The sequence below is a fragment of the Camelus bactrianus genome, chromosome 20 (assembly GCF_048773025.1).
Source record: "Camelus bactrianus isolate YW-2024 breed Bactrian camel chromosome 20, ASM4877302v1, whole genome shotgun sequence".
Classification (NCBI taxonomy): Eukaryota; Metazoa; Chordata; class Mammalia; order Artiodactyla; family Camelidae; genus Camelus; species Camelus bactrianus.
The window spans coordinates 31,911,643-31,926,280 of NC_133558.1; the positions used below are offsets into that span (position 1 = coordinate 31,911,643).

The 14,638-nt window shown below is 39.9% G+C and overlaps 1 protein-coding gene across 2 annotated transcripts in view; it reads right to left on the minus strand.

The window, feature by feature from the left end:
• PTCHD4 (patched domain containing 4) overlaps positions 1–14,638 on the minus strand; it is a 163,937-nt gene that overhangs the window by 20,259 nt on the left and 129,040 nt on the right. The window lies entirely within an intron of this gene.

Here is a 14,638-nt window from a genome sequence, read left to right on the forward strand (position 1 = left end):
ATGGGCAAAGGTTCATTCAACAGATTTTACTTGAGCACCTACTATGTGGCAGATACTGTTCAATACTGAGCTGATTTTTTTCCCCCAGGCACTTGACATCTTAAGATACCACCACATGCTTCCTTTCTAGCAAAAACCAAAGGCAGCTGGGAAAATAAAAGTATTATCCATACCTTCAATGCTCCTTTTTTTCATTTCCCTGGGTTATCTCTGTCAATTACTATCCAGGGTAACACCAATTGGTAACTTTCTGACCGACCGGAAATCTTCATAGATCATTCTTGCCCTTGGAGTCACAGCAGTGCTACGTGCAAAACTCTATGAATGGATGCAAGCCGTGCATGGGCTAGTCTTCCAGAAACTCATGAGACAAAAAAGTAGCTTTAAAGGCACAAGGTGACCTAGTTCAAGAAGACCGGGAAAATGGACTTGGTCCATTTTGGAACTCTGAGTTACCGAGGTCACTTTGCAGTGCTTTAACAAATGTATTATAACGGCTGGGGTTTTACTGTTACCACTGACTTTTGTGTTTTTGATAGCACTTGCTAATTGCTCTATATAATACTTCCCCTTCTTTGTTAGTTTTATTTGGGGTTTCAGTGTGCACGATCAAAAACTTTACTTAGCTTATCTTTCAAATATTGATGGTTCAAATGATGCATTTCTGGGCAATGCAGTGCAACTGGGAGTCATCTAAGGGTGCTTACTAGAAACTGGAAGAAGATTTGTCCTAAATGGCATCACGGAGCCAGTAATAAGAGCCATGGCCCACCTTCCTCTCCAATTCTCTTTAAAGAAAACCAAATTTCCACTTAGGTTACACCATTGTAAGTGAGGCTGTCCTGTTCCTAACCAACGAAACTTTGTAGGTGACTTAACATTCACCAAAACCTCTTTTATGGACATCTAAGAATTCTTGCTTTACAGTTAATTTGACTCCATGATTTATAGGTTTAAATGTATATAATGCTAATCCTTTATTTTAAAGACATATTGCTCTATCCACCTGGGAGTTTTTTAAAAAAATTAACTATTAATTGTTATTGCATTGGAGTTCTTTTTAAAAATTGAAGAACAGTTGATTTACAATGTTGTGTTAGTTTCTGGCGTACAGCATAGTGATTCAGTTTTACATATATATTCTTTTTCATTATAGGTCATTAGAAGATACTGAATATAGTTTCCTGAACTATATAGTAGGAACTTGTTGTTTATCCATTTTATATATAGGACTTTGTATCTGATAACCCCAAAGTTCTAATTTATCCCTCCCCCAACCTTTCCCTTTTGGTAACCATAAGCTTGTTTTCTATGTCTGTGAGTCTATTTCTGCTTTGTAAATAAGTTCATTTGTATCATTGCTTTAGATTCCACAGAAAAGTGATATCATATGGTATTTTTCTTTCTCTTTCTGGCTTACTTCACTTAGTATGACGATCTCCAGGTCCATCCATGTTGTGGCAAATGGCATTATTTTATTCTTTTTTATGGCTAAGCAGTATTCCACTGTATAAATATACCACAACTTCTTTATCCAGTCATCTGTCAATGGACATTTAGGTTGTTTCCATGTCTTGGCTATTGGAAATAGTGCTTCAGTGAACATTGGGGTGCATGTATCTTTTCAAATTGGAGTACTATCTGGATATATGCCCAGGAGTGGGATTGCTGGATCATATAGTAACTCTGTTTTTACTTTTTTGAGGAATTGCAGTGGAGTTCTTTTTATCCCCAATACAAAACCGATTTATTCTCCAAAGTTCTATTCTCTGGGTTTATAGTCAGGAAAGATAAGTTTGTCCTAACAGGTAGAAAGAGTTATGACAACTGCATTTACGAATAAGGTAAGTTTCTTTCTTTTTTTTTTTTTTTTTTTTTTTTTTGGATCCAGTGCTCTTGCATTTAACTAGAAGCTCAACATCTATGTGCATTGAGTTTAGTCCAATGATTCTTAACAACAGTCATTATTCATTTCTATCATCTGTAAGACTCCTTGGCCAGAGTACTTGTTCTCTTATTCTCTTGACAAAAACAATATTAGGACATTGGTTAAAGTAATTGAAGTAATTCTTTAATTAGAGCACTTCTCTTCTGAAATGAGGACTCCTGCTATCTTTGTAGTCACAGGAGGGTAAAAGGCTACCCGAGGCTATGGCTAAATTTGGCTTGTCTTTGCTAACCGTCACTTCTATGGAGTATTAGGTACATTATGTAGGCCAGATTGTTGCTTTCTGTAGGACAAAGGTCTGTACGTATGGGAAGATGAAGCTAAATTATATTAGGTTAAATAATCACTTTAAATGTGATAAAAACTAAAAACACAGTTTCCAAACTTTAGAGCTGGCTATGTGTTATGCAGTTGATAGGTTTAGATATTTTATGGGATATTCTTATTGATGGTCACCCATTTGATTTTCACCATCACCTGGCCACTTCCTCGCAGTTCAGGTCCATGACCTGCATCAGCCAGGGTGGTCCCCTCCCTCCGCACCAGCCTGCCATCTTCAGCCTTACCTTCTTGGTTCCGTTCATGCTATTTTCTCTGCCTTTCAGTGCCTCCCCTTCATTGCTGCTCATATTGAAATTCTGCCCATCAGTCTGTTAGCTCAGTTCCCTTCTTTGTCTTGAAGCCATTTCTGACAATTCCAGACATACTGATTTTTTTTTCTGCTCCTTAAACTCCTGCTGCACTAATTAGTTACTCATTTTGGCATGCAAACATGTGCTGTTTTCCTCTGGAACAAAACAGTTTTCCATCTCTTTGGTTTGACTGCAAATACTTCAAGGTCAGGGAGCATATTTCATGTTACTTTTATTCTCTGCAGAACATCTGGCGAAGTGATAGATGCCCATGAAATCAATGGTAACTCTTGATTCTAGATGAGTCTAGAAAATGTATCTTTTAATGACTTATTCAAAAATTTATTATGCATCTTTATACCTATATTGTGTCCAGAGGAGCTATATACTTTTCATGCAATTGAGCCCAATATATATTTATTAGAATTTGTTACACATGAGGATCTGTGCTGGTCAGTATATAAGACATAAAGGTAAACAAGAAACACAAACTTTTCCAATATCTGGTAGTCCAGAGGCCGTTTTTACTCTGGTAATTCTGAGACAGAGATCAAAGCTTCTAATATACATGAGTTTTAGAAGGTGTTCTGTACATTGTGGGATGTTGAGAAGCATCCTGGCCTCCACCCACTAGATGCCAGCAGCACACTCCACAGCTGTGAAAACCAACTGTCTCCAGACATTGCCAAATACTGTCTGGGGGACAAAACGTCCCTCAACTGAGAATTACTGGTTTAGTCAAAAGAAAAAGAGATAGTATACACACACATTCACACACATACGCATTTTAATCACCTTTTGCTGGTTATAAAAAGGACATATTTCCATTAAAAATTTGGGGAATATTGAAAAAATAATGGTGAAGAAATTATCCCATAGTCCCATAATACAGATAACTGCTGATAACAATTCTGTGTATTTATTCTAGCTATATATGTATGTATCTTATCTGTATATCTATCTATCTATCTATCTATCTATCTATCTATCTATCTATCTATCTATTCATCTATCCATCTATCCATCTATCCATCTTTCCATCTATCCAGATAAAGAGCTACTTAATTATTTCACAAAACTGGGCTCCTACAAGGAGAAATTAGGGTTTGAGATTATCTTGTTGCTCTGTCCAGTTGGCCTGTTAACCACGGAGATCCTGTTTTCCTAACCTCTGCAATGTTCTCTCTCTCAGATTCAGCCTGGTTCCGTCTCTCTTTACAGTGGAGATGGCTTTGGGGGAGACCTCTGGGGCTCTCTTTTCTCTTGGCCTCTTACTATTCCTTTTGGTTTCCATTCTGAGGTTAGAACAACTTTTTGAACATCTGATCACTTGAAAGAATCCTTAACTCTCTACATAGCATTTAAAACAATTTGTGTTCACTATTTTCTCACTCTTACCCTGAGAGTCCTATTTCAATTCAAACAACACAGCTGAAAACCAAGACACCAGTATGCACTCAAAAGACAGGTGGTCCACCATCTCAGATGATGATGTGTGAAGCAAGTGTGACTTGTCCCACGGAACAACGACCTGAACAAATTCCAGTCCATCACTTCCTGGTACCCAAGGCCTGGCAGTCCTCACTGTCCAGGGCACACACTTAATGTTTTCTATTTTTGTATTCCAATTTTTTGGCATTGACTGGTGCTCCATAAATGTTTGTGAAACTGAATTGGCCATGATCTGACAAAATTTGTCTAGTTTTAAAGATATTTTTAAAGTTCTTGCAATGATTGTTATTAACAGCCTTATATTCAGCGTAAGATTTAGTGAAATATAGTTTGCCTCATTTTACTGAGAAGGACATTTGCTGAGTGTTACTCAGCAGAGATGGTAATAGATACCAATGATGTCAAATTACAAACTTGGCTTGTAATTCATTAATCTGGCCGATTCAGCGTTACAAATGTCTGTAGGGAATGGAATATGAAATTAAGAAACCTGTTCTAAGTTGCTATTTGGCAGGGTAGAAATGGGTCGATAAAGCACCCCTGCTACCTGAGAGATGCTGAATTTTTTCAGACATTTTCTAATCCCCATGATGTCTGACCTAGAGGTGGTGATCAGTGCAAAACTGCAGAATGACTACTTTTAATCAACTCTTATCTGAAATAAACAGGTGATTACCAAGCTCCATTCATAAAGGATGGCCAAGGCTGTTACATCTTGGTACCTATATAACCACAAAGTCAGAGGGTAGCAAGTGATTCAACAGGAATGCTCCAAGTTGCTCAGGTCAGGGACATATTTGATGGTTTTACCTGAAAACCTGTGGTGGTGTTGTGCAGCAACGGAGGGTCTAGCTCCATATTACCCTTAAGCACAAAGTGACTTCTCTCGAAATGTCCCCTTCCCAGTACAGAATGAGGCAGGGTAAAACACAGAGAAGAGAGGCAGGGAGGAAGGAAAAAGGGATTCAGAATGAAACTGAACAGACACTCATCCCTTAGTTCTTAGCAGGAGGTTAGAGGATTTTATCAGGTCCCTAATAAGAAAAAAAGGAATTTAGTAACAGATTCTCATTGTATGATTTTCAGAGCTGGTATAAATTTCACACATATCTTAATGCATAGAAAAGGGCATGTAGTCTCATTCCAGAGTTTGCATGCCATCATTTTTGACAATCTACTTTGCAGTTCTATATAAAGGTAAAATTAAAAAAATCCACTATGTGTGTTTGCTCATATTCACATGTGTATATACATGAACATACATGAACATACATATAAATACATACACACGTGTATATATTGACAGAGATATGTGTGTATATATATACTTTATATATATATAGAGAGAGAGAGAGAGGGGAAAAAGAGAGAGAAGAGATATAATAGAGGAGATGAGAGTGTTCTAAAACCTACTACTAGTCAAAGTGGGCAAAGCTAGGCCAAGTCACACTATTTGATGCTGTGATTAATAGCACCTTCTCCAAAGCCAGACTGCCTGAGTCTAAATCCCAGGTCTCCTACTTCCTATCTTTGTGACCTTGTTTTTTAACCTCTCCATGTCTCAGTTTTCTCATCTGTAGAAGGAGGTCACGATGGGACCCACCTCATAGGGTTGTTCTGAGTTTAAGGTGAGTTAACACATGTGCTTGGCACATGAGAAGTGCTACACTGAATGGGGAAGCTCAGTGCTGCCCGCTGCAGGACACTGGCCATGGAGAACGTTCCAGTCATTTGACTTGGGATGCTAGCTTCCAGATCCAGCCTGGCTCCATCTCTGTTTACCACCACAGTGGAGCTGGCTTTGAGGGGGACCTCTGGGGCTCTCTTTTCAGATTTCGCTGCTGCAGGAACTCAATGCTGCCAAGACCTGAGTCTCCACGGCACAGCCAGCGCACACCCAGGGGTTTGCTTTCTTGTTCTCCCCCTTGCTCTGCTATTCCCATTCAGGGAGAAAAAGACTCCCGGGAAGCTTTTCATTGTCTTCTCAGTGCTTCCTCTGTCTTCTAGCTTTAGGAAAGGAATACACATTGCTTTTGAGAAAGGATCAAGTAGCCCAGACAGCTTGGTGTTGCCAGGAGCTGGTCTGGCCCTCCCAGCTGGGCTTTGTGTTATCCTGTTGACAACAGACTGTTTGGCAAAAAAGTATCAGACAATATCACTTTGTGACCAGGATAAACTGAGACAAAATAAGACCACTCCGTAATCATGACTGAGCACAAACAAAATGCAAATATCGTCCAAAACAGAAAATAGACCAAACAACCCCTTATCAAGAATAGCAGGGTTGATGGCTGCTTCTTAACCCATCACAGTTTAATCTTGGTCAGTCTTCTTGCCGTCTAGGTAGAAGAATTGTTAAGATAATCGACCACAGAATTACCCTCTCTTCCCGACAGCAACCAACCATGCTGCCTTAAACCCCCTTCCAAATCACCTGACACCTGCAAAGATCATATAATAAGTTCATTCTAATACCTTCTTCTTGAAATGCTTAGAGTCCCCAGCTGTGTGTTTTTCCTCATTGCAATGAGTCATTAAACCCAAATTTGTCCAATTAATAGCATTCCTGGTGGTCTTTGGCTGGAGGATACGAACACTTTATAATAAATAAGTATTTTGGGGAAAATGAGATAAAATAAAACTTTCATTATTGCTGGCTTTATAAATGGATATCTTTGGGTGTAGGAGTTAAAAGCGTAGGAGTTAGAGCAGGAGCACTGGATGAGAGTTAATCCCTGGACGATTTGAATTTCCAAACCATGTTGCCAGTAAAAGGGATGGCTTTCTCGTGGAACGAATATTTTCATTGCATGTTCACTAAAAAGATAAAGCCAGTGGGCATGTGGGAAGTGGGAAGATGTTCTCAGTGGAAGATAATATGAATATTAAAATAGGAGAAGGGAGGAGGAGCCACACGGACCTAACAAATCACCGCTTTAAGCAGAGCAGAGCAGTGAATGGGAGGGTGAGAGGTGGGGCCGAGAATCTTACAATTGTCAAGAGAAGTGGATTGATAGCTCATAAAATAAACACAAGCATGTGCTTAAAAAATCAAGACCTAGAATAAGAGATTACATAAAAGACGAAAATAATAAATACAAGAACTTGGAGGAATTAAAATTAAGATAATCTAAGTGTTTATTGAGCTAAAGACGTTCGAAGAACAAAAATTAGTTAGAAAAATTGATTCATTGATTTGAAGGACATTTCTGGAGTGCCTTCCTCTAGGAAGATGGGGTAAAATGTCATCGCTTTGAAGTTTAGTAACTCCCACTTGTCCCATTTGAAAACCATATCATATCCATATGTCTGAGTTTAACAGTTCATTCATTACAAGCTTTGGGGATCTTCTATTTTGCAAAGAGCAGAAGTAATGATGACCTAGGATTTCTCTAACACCAAGAGCTGGAGAATGTCTGCTTCAATCATTAAAAAACATGTTTGAAATGGAAGGAATCTTATTTAGCAGATTTAAATGATGCAAAGTCTTGGTGTCTCATAAATATTATTCAAAAGAAAATCTTCAAAGTTGCAGCACAAATGCTTGATAAAAGCATAATGCTTCAAAGGGCAAGTTTTCTGGGAGCATCCTTGAAAACTGCCTTTCTTACCAATGAAGATAAATTCCACATCTCATGAACTAGAACTCTCTCTGAACAGAACGTCCTGAAGCCAGTGGAAACTCAATTAACCAGAAAGCTCCGGAATTGGATCATCTGATTATTTAAATAGTCATTAAATTAATCAACCAGAACTTCCTTTTCGATTCAGCGTGTATTGGTTGATTAACTTTATTGGAGATCTTTCGAAAGTGCATTAGACTTGTATTCCATTTCTGTATTCAGTTCTAAAAAAAAAAAAAAAAAAAAAAAGAGGGGAAACGGCTTTATGTGCAGCAATTAAAAATGTACTCTGGAGTAACACATTTTGCTTCTGGTACTGGCTCCGTCCCTTTGTGATGTGCAGTATGGGGAGGATTGGCTCAACTTCTGTGTATTTCACTTTCCTACTCTGGAAAATAGGGACAAAAACAGCACCTATTTTAATGGGTTAGTGTGAAGATTAAATGAGAGAACAGTGGTAACATGCCTAGAACAGGCTTGGGACCTAGGAGGCACTCAATAAACGTTAGTTATTATTATTTATTGAATGATAGACTTCCGAGTCATCGTTTTATCATGCACCAGTAATCAGGACACAAGTCTGGCATATTGGTTAAAGAATTGAGTCCTGTGGGTTCAAGCTTCCTCATGACCATCTATTTGACGTGTGACCTGGGGCAAGTTAATGACCCCACCGGCAGGTCTATACAATCTATTCAATAGAGAAAGTTATGATACCTGCTTCGAAGGATTGCTGTATTAAAGGGAACACGGACACCTGAATCCCTCTGTACAAACCTCTGGCCCACATCAGCGTTCCCACAAACAACAGCTATTACTGAACAGTATTATATAGTTGTAGAAATGAGGGAGTTTGACTGTGTACCAGCAGGCCCAGAGAAAAGTTTAAAAGTTTTCTTCACTGACGATTATTTTGAAATCTGCCCTTTTTTGTCCTTAGAAGTTAACTGCAGAAAAAAAATGTTGATTAATAAAGGATTTCAGTTAACTGGATTCAACCAATTGTGGCATTCCGTATGTGTACATTCTTACTCAGACTAAGCTAATGGAACTGCTCTCCACCAGCAGGAAAGAAGCTGAAAGGGAGCTTTCCAGCCATTAATTTATTCTGCGGCTCACAGAGCAAACCAGACTTGCTTCCAGGAGGCGAGAGCTCAGCAGGGCTTTGGGGCCATAGGCTGAGTTCCACCAGCCCTGGGGGTGGGAAGATTGCGGGTGTTGGGGGTGGGATAAGGAGACCTTTTCCTAGCGGGTCCTCTCAAAGTGACAGAACTGGTGACTTGAATATATCCTTGATGAGTAGATTTCCCTTTCAGGATAAAAGGCCCTCTTCTGACCACATCTCCCTGTAATCTGTCCCCTTTCAGAGTACACAGCTTAGTTCAGCTTTATCACAGCATAAATTAATCAGCAGGGTTTATCTCAGAAAATGTTAGATGTTAATTCTCGAAGTCAGAGAATAGAGGACAGTGGATGGACGCATAGCAGGGTAGGGGAGGGGGTCCTGATACTGGCTCTTGTGTTCACGGTTGGGGTTCAAACCCCAGCTGCACACCTTCCTAACCGCACACCCTCGATATCAGCCTCTCTGATCGGTTTCCTCATGTGCAGAGCAGAAAACGCAAGCCCCAACCTGACAGTGTTGCTGAGAATAAGAAATGAGGTAATTTACAGAAAGGGCTTACCAGAGTCCTTGGCATATACTAAAAACTCAATAAATAGTAGCCATCACTTTTACTTATGGGCGAACATTCGTTAAGGGTCTTAGCTATATGCTCACAGTGTACTACAACACACTGCTGTGTTTCATCCTTGAAGCCACCAATAGAAATGACTGTTAATCACGGTCACAAGCCAGGCGATCAAACACAGCTTCAAGGAATGAAAACGGTAGGAATCTCTTATTGCCCTCTTGGGATAAATCTGACTCCTTTCTGTCTTAAGAATCCTCCTGGACTTAGTCCTGCCCATTTCCATTCGGTGAAGAATAATCAAGAAACAATCGTAAGAAAGAGTCAAATGCACCCCCCGCCCGACCTCCAGATAGCTATGACTCTGAAACAGCTAACTGGACCTGGGGAGGATGATTTTTGGCCACGTGACCACCAGAAAGTTCTAATCCTTGGAGATACATGGAAACCCAGGGCTACCTCAGCAATTACAAAATTAAAAAACAAAACAAAACAAAACAGGTCCACATTATTCTTTTCAGAACATTTTCACCTATAATTAACTGACAACAATTCAGGACCCAGAAATGTTACATAAAGAGCTGATAAAAGAATGCTGGCAACTTGTAAAGTGCATTATCTCTTTGACACTTTTTGAGATTTCCCAAAGGGTAGACTATGTTAGCATTGGTATGGGAAACTTTAATAAAACAGCATGCCTCTCAAAGAAATCAGTCAACTAATCAGCAGACACTCATTAAGCACCTACAGTATGCAAATCGTGATGCCTCCTGAGACCACACTCAGCTCTCCCCACGATGTGTGTACTTTTCCTATGTGCCCAAGTGCATAACCTGCCCACATATTTCCTGAAAGTTGGAAAGTTCTTCCATATTTAGAGTTGAAATTAGTCACCCTGAAATGTCCAGAATTTACTCCTAATTGTATCCTTTGGAATATATGCCAATTATTTTGCCATATACCTGTACTTCAAATACTGGACAAAATAGCATGGAAACTTCCGTCTTCTGCAGGCCAATAATCTCATCCCCTTACACCTTAACTGCTTCTCTGATGACATCTGCCTCGAATTCCATCAGAAGCCCTATATTGCAGTGAAAGTGCCCTGGAATCAAGGACCATGTCTTCGTCTTTTGTTTGCCCTTCAGTGCCCTGCAGTGTCATGGAGGTAGCAGGTACTGAAGGAATATTTTTTGAGTCTAGGGTTGACAAAGGTTTTGTACCTCAACGTGCTAAGCTCAGAAGCAGACTGAGGCAGGATAGGGAACAGCTGTGATCGGTCCTGTGCTCGTCTCTCAATTACAGCCAAGGATTGATATTCACATGCTGTGCACTGTCACACTCCTTCCGTCTCCTGTTCTGTTGTGGGTAATTATGTTTTCTTCTAATTTGATGGTGGGGTGATTTCTGTGACAGACGTGGCCAAGTCACTATGGCACAGAGCCTGTCCTCCCCACCTGTGGAGGTCCTCAAAGAAAACACCCGCTTCTCTCTCATGAGGCAGGGTAGCCTCAGAATACTTCTCGGATAGCTTTATAAAGTCTGCGGATAAACTAACACATATTAAAAAAAAAGACACAGATTCTCTATACTGGCTCTCCATGCAGCAGGGCTGGCCTGATTTGTCAAGTGGGGTTGTCTGCCACTTTAGAATAATGCTAGGGGAAAAAAAATGTTACTACATGGGAATCTACAAGTGGAAATTATTTCAGAATTCAACTTCAGGAGTTAGTCTTCCATGCAGATGGAAATACTCCTGGGAAGATCCACCTTGTAAGCATGGTAGTTCTTTGTTTCTTCTGGTGAATGAGTTTCTCATATCCTTTCCTAAAATGATGGTGTGTTGACAAAGTAGACTGAGTACAAAGGAGGAACCCCCCGAGGGGGAGATTTGCACAAAGGAGTCCTGAGGAACACAGCTGCCTATGAGTCTCAGGACTACTCCTGAGACAGACAGACCACTTTTCTCCTTCGTTTAACGGCTAGGAAATGGAGAGTCCTTTCGGTAGTCAGGACCAGAACCCAAATCTTCAGCCTCTTACCCCAGAGAGAGTAGACTGTGATCTTCAGGGCAGTATCTGTCTTGCTTTGATTTTTATGTCACCATTTCCTAAGGCAGTACTTGCCACTTAGTAAGGACTTATTGCAAACTTGAGCACTGGATGTGTGCCTCCGAGCTCTGGAGATCTCTGGTGCTATAGTATGTTGAAATGGGGATACTTATCCCTACTTCTTTTGTTCCCATGAAGAGACACTTCAGTTCCACTCTCCTTTAGACAGTGCTGGAGAGCACACTGCCAACCTTTCCTTTTTCTCTTTGATATCACTCTTCTAAGCACTAGGAATAGCTGATCTGAGGGTGAGAGCCTGATAACACTTGTGACAATGTACCCGTGAGTTGGCCACTGTTCCTCTAAAACAATAAATAAGCTGAACCCCATTTCTCTCTCCTGTACTACTTGTGTAACAGATGCATAAGAAAGGTCAGAGTTTGCCCTCAGCTTTCTCATCTTTTGCAGGAACAACTCCTGGCCCTGTCGTTCTAAAGGGAGGCAGGTTATCCATCTATCTCTTAACAATGGGCTCAGGCAGACTCTCTTCTGACAGCAGCTGGATTTGTGAGGCAAACCACAGCCTTCCATGCAGTTGGCTGTTAAGGAAATCTTAGCAGGGATGCCTTGAAGACCTAATTCTCCTACAGGCTGGAGGGGAAAAATATCTAGGTTCAGGATTTGTTAGGGAAAGATCACTACATTGGCTCTGATCTGATACAATGTCTCCAGTCCAGCTTTCCCATGGACTTTAGGAAATACTGTGCCTCTGTTTATAAGGATGCAGTTTTGACTCTCCTTTAGTTTCGTGGGTGTATATTCTACCCTGCACAGAACTCAGCAAGGCGGAGGGCTGACTGGTTGAGATGACTGATTTCCACACATCATCCATGAGACGACCAGTGGGAGAGCACAGCTCTAATTTAAGAGTCTGGGACTAGATACAGAGTAGACACAACAGAGGCACATTGTACCAAAGCTGCAGTTTTCTTTCTATCTGTTATTACTGAATCCTTCCAAAAGAGCATTTTACATTTTGAAACTGCACTTTACCTCTCATAACTCTATACCTAAAATTTTAGGTGACTTCCAGGATCTTTTAAGCTAATATTAGTTTTTAAATGTCTGCTTAAGGAGAACTGTCTCCATTATTTGATCTGACCCTGTTCTTGTCAATTTTCTCCTCTATGCAGTAGTTCAACAGAGTGGTAAAACTTAGATAGTGTCTAAAGATCTTCTACATTGAAGAAGACTAGAAGCATGAGGGCAGAGGAAGAAGGTCTCGTCAGTGGTGCTGGAGATTCAGGGTCAGTTTGGTGAGCACGTGCTACTACTCACGTTTCTTTTCAAGGGTCTTATATGTAAACACCAAGACCTGATCGAAACAGCAACCTAGCAGTCTGCTGATGGTAAAACTCAGTGCGAGGGTAATGGAGCTGTCTACCTCCCAACCTGATGGAGACCTCCCTCCAGTTCAAGGCAAAGTGACTTCAGAAAGACATGTAGTCCTTGCAAGAGGAGGGACTCCATGCGGCTGTGGGGAAATAGAGAGGAGTGAGAACAGGGGAGGCAGAAAGGAAAGACGGAAAGAAAGATGGGGAAGTTCTCTTCTTAGATTTGCTTCTTTGATTCCAGTAGGAATCAAATAGGGTGTCAGATTCTCCCTATTTCTCCACTCAGAAAGGGACCTCTTCTCCCTGGAGAAGAATCCGGTCAAGGGCTTGCATGAATAAATGGAAAGCTCTCCTCTTATATCCTTACTTCAGGGAGAAAAGTAGAAGGATCCACAATGTTATTGATATACACACCATATAATTCACCCACTTATATTGTACAATTCAACGATTTCTAGTATATTAAAGGGTTATGCAACCACCACCACAATCCATTTTAGAACATTCATCACCCACAAAAGACACACTACACCCATTAGCTGTCACTCCTCATTCCTCCTCTCAATCTCCTAAACCCCAAGTCCTAGGCAACCACTAATCTACTTTCTTTCCTTCAGTATTTGTCTATTTCCTAGACATTTCATATAAATGGAATCATACAATATGTTGTCTTTTGCAACTGGCTTCTTTCCTTGGCAGAATGTTTTGAAAGTTCATCCGTGTTATAGCAAGTATTAGTATTTCACTCCTTTTTGTGGCTGGATATTATCTACTTGTATAAATATACCACATTTTATTGATTCATCCACTGATGAGCATGTAGGTTGCTTCTACTCTTTTGGCTATTATGAGTAATGCTGCTATGAATGTTTGTGGACAAGTCTTTCTGTGGACATATGTTTTCATTTCTCTTGCAAGTACACTGATGGGTGGAATTGCTGGGTCATGTGATAACTCCACATTTAGCATTTTTAAGAATTGTCAAACTGTTTTCCAAATCAGCTGCACCATTTACATTTCCACCAGCAATATATGAGGGGTTCCAATCCTCCACCACCTCGTCAACACTTGTTACAATCTGGTTTTTTAATTGTAACAGTCTAAATAGATATGATGGCTTGTAATGGTTTTGGTTTGCATTTCTCTCATGACTAACGATGTTGAGCATTTTTCATGCTTTTTTTTGATGTTTTTTATCTTCTTAGGTTAAATAGCTATTCAAATCCTTTGCTCTTTTAAAGTTGGGTTATTTATCTTTTTATTAATAAGCTGTAATAGTCCTTTATACATTCTGAATAAAAGTCTCTTATCAGATATATAATTTGCAAATATTTCCCCATTATTTGCAGTCTCCATTCTAGAAGCTGTCTTTCCACTTTCTTGATGGTATCTTTTGAAGTACAAAAGTTTTTAATTTTGGGAAAGTCTAATTTATCCATCTTTTCTTTTGTTGCTTTTTCTTTTGGTATCATATCTGAGAAGAGTAACTCCTACATTTTCTTCTCAGAGATTTATAGGTTTAGGTTTTTCATTTAGGTCTATGATCCATTTTGGGTTAAATTTTACTTAGGTGTGACAAAGAAGTCCAGCTTGAGTCTTTTTCATGTGGATATCCAACTGTCCCAGTATCATTGGTTGAAAATACTGCTTTTCCCTATTGGATTACCCAGGCACCTATGTCAAAAATCAATGAACTGACCATATGTGTAAGAATGTATTTACAGAGTCTCAGTTCTATTCCACTGACCTATATGTCTATCCATGTGCCAATATTGCTGTGTGTCTTCATTACTATAGCTTTGTCGTTTTTCTATTCTATGAACATGGTATGTCTTTCCATGTTCTTA